The 3,122-nt window shown below is 36.0% G+C and overlaps 1 protein-coding gene across 1 annotated transcript in view; it reads right to left on the bottom strand.

Moving 5' to 3' along the window:
- The window catches only part of LOC110452716 (zinc finger protein 45-like), a 21,474-nt gene extending 19,476 nt beyond the window's left edge, over nt 1-1,998 (bottom strand). The window contains exon 1 of the mRNA XM_021501365.1: nt 1,912-1,998. The gene's annotated coding sequence lies outside the window, so the exon portion shown is untranslated. The remainder of the gene's footprint in view (nt 1-1,911) is intronic.
- Between the last annotated feature and the right edge of the window lie 1,124 nt (nt 1,999-3,122).

Consider the following 3,122-nt stretch of genomic DNA (forward strand, 5'->3'; position numbering starts at 1 on the left):
ACCCTGAGCATTTTGGTTATTCAGAAGAAGTTGTTTAAAGGTTTTTTAATACAATTGACCCCTGTGACCTTGAATATAATTGAAGGTCATTCATTTGAACAAACTTGGTAGCCCTTCACCCAAGCATGCTACTGGCCAAATATCATCTCCCTGGGCATTTTGGTTATTGAGAAGAAGATGTTTAAAGTTTTTGACATATTTGACCCCTGTGACCTTGAAAATAGGTGAAGGTCATTTATTTGAACAAACTTTGTAGCCCTTCATCCAAGTTTGCTTCTGGCCAAATATTGACACCCTAGGCCTTTTGGTTATTAAGAAGAAGTCGTTTAAAGTAAAATATTGACGCCGGACAGACGAGGGACGACGGACGCCGCGCCACGGCAAAAGCTCACTTGGCACTTCGTGCCAGGTGAGCTAAAAAAGGATATGACGTCATAGCAGCCATCGTGGATTTTTTTTCAAGATAAGTTATCAAAAATTTGGTAGGTAGCTAGTCGACGCAAACATAAAGTACCTACACTGGATAAAATATGCTTTATAGCAGAACATCAGAATAAAATGGTATATTGACCGCTTTTCAAAAGATCCAAAGGAAAAATTTGAAAGGGAGTTTGACGTTAACGGTTCACGTTACAGCAAAAATTAAGACGCCAAATTCATTGTGAAACATCATGGGAAACATCAACTACAAAAATATTGAAAAAATAAAAAGTTGAAAAGGTGACCTTTGACCAAACAGTGAGGATTTTTTTGGTATTAACATGTAAATTCTCATGAGAAAATGTAGCCCAGAAGAATTTCTAAAGATAATATAATTGCATGAATGCTATATAATCAATGAATTTCAATAGTCGTTTATATTATCCTGTTCTTCATAGAGGGTATTAAGACCATGAGGTTTCAAAAATGGTTTGTGATCAAAGACAAATTTAGTCCTAACTCTGAATTCGAAAACGCCATTAAATAAATATTGTTATCAACAATTTCTAGTTCAAATATTTTTTGTAACTTAGGATCCCTGTGCAATAATGCATGCAAAATATGTGTTTTCACATTATTCCACTGTACTGTACCACTATCATAAATTGATACATACACTATAATAACCTCCATTAATTTAGTGGGGCTAGGTCAGTGAATCACCGCTCAGGTTAGTTATGTTAGAGCAACAGTCATAGTATTGTGATCGAAGACTCTAAGAACACTGTTAACTATTGTTGATTGTAATTTTATTTATAAATGTTTGACAAGGTATGGCTTCCTTTCAGAAATGCTTCATCAAAGCTTTTTTCACGGTGGTAAAATGTTTTTACTGACATAGAACTAGTATTTTGGGGTGAAATGTAAACTGATTATCAATCATCAATTATATACTAATCTATCAGATCTATGACGATTTTAATTCCCCCTCACTAATCCTTAGTAGTCTAGTCTATCTGAAAACTATTCAGATTTTTTTACTACACAGAATGTATAACGGTTTGCAATGTCTGACAATATACAAGGGGCGAACCTAATATACGTCTACGACAATGTTCAGTACTCCGGTATCAGAACAAAATACAACACACGTACGTATCCCATGAAGTTTTGCATCCAGTGTGCTTTCACTGCAGGGGCATAAATTCTTCCGGAATACCGTGCAAGTTGGTGAAAATTTACGTTAACATTGCATCCATATTTAACACAAATCTACACATTTCACTTACGAAATAAAGTAAGTCCATACGTGTCCGTTTAGCATCCTAAATGCCCGGTTCTGTGACTGCCTCATCAAGCGATGTAATGCATGTAATTCTATACTCTCTGAATCATACTTTCTATCCTGGGTAAGTATATCGCTAAGCTGGAAGATGAAGCGACATTTACAGGGAAAATAAGTGCCAAATAGGTATATTGTACCCTTCTTACCTTTTGTATGTGTACAGACACACTGCAATAACGATAAAAGTTCATAATTCTCAACTGCAGCATCTCTTACTCCTGTCTTTGTTTTGGAGCGGAAGTGCTTATACAGTTACCTCCCTTGAATAACTGAGAGGGTACATGCGGTATGCTTAATATTGTGGAGCGATCGCGAGCTATAGGCAAGTCCGACGCATCCCCGATTGCTCTTGGGTTAGGGCGGCTTCAGGAATTTTCGAAAAGGATGAGGTCCTCAACAGTGACATGATAATTGTTTACAGCTATATTATACAGTTGTACCACGGAATTAGATATCCAAGTCCGTGGTAGGTCCTATAAAGTTCAGTGAGGTGTTAAGGGTGTCAGGTCTTTTCGGTAATAAGACGAAAGTCGGTTCGGGACATGTCAAAAGTAGTTTGGGGATTTTCCTTTTTTTCTTCTGTAGATACCATTGTCTTTTATCTTTAAACATATTTTAATGTCAAATAGATTTAAACAATCGATTGGATAAAAGTTATTAGAACTTATCATAGTCTTCTTACGTCATACATATATGATTTGAATAAAACATGAATAAATATATATAATGTAACAGGAGAGGGAACATGCACAGCCAAACCGGCGTTCGAACCCGGGACCCTCCGAACTCTAGGCGGATGCTCTACCAATTCTGCTACAATAATATTCACACAGACACAAATAAACAGCATAAAAACATCGCTCAACATATATTGCTAGATTTGATGAATTGATTCTCATGTCTAAAACATATTCTATGTGTTTCATGTTTTTACTTTCATGAAATTTAATTTCAATTATCAAAAATGAAATGCTTAAAACATTGTTAGAATCAATGAACTCATTCGTCTCTTAATGTCAATAATGGAGAATAGAGTGAATTGAAAACATATTATTACAATATCCAACAAGGAATCAACCTATCAATAACAACACATTGTCAATCGGGTAAATGTTGGTAGGTTTCCCCACAAACATTAGCAACCAGCTGGTAACAATAATGATTCCAGGCACGGGTAGGTCGTGACACAGCTCATAGACTAAAACCATACTTGTGTATTTACAGGACTTTATGTGAAACGGGAGCGCAATGTAATTTATAAGTGAAAATTGTATATGTCCCGAAACGACTGGCATTCGTGTTAAGAGTAAGTTTACACGTTTTATGGGTTAAGATCACGGAATCAGTCCGTGGTTAA

Source organism: Mizuhopecten yessoensis, unplaced genomic scaffold (genome assembly GCF_002113885.1).
Source record: "Mizuhopecten yessoensis strain PY_sf001 unplaced genomic scaffold, ASM211388v2 scaffold6837, whole genome shotgun sequence".
NCBI classification, from domain to species: domain Eukaryota; kingdom Metazoa; phylum Mollusca; class Bivalvia; order Pectinida; family Pectinidae; genus Mizuhopecten; species Mizuhopecten yessoensis.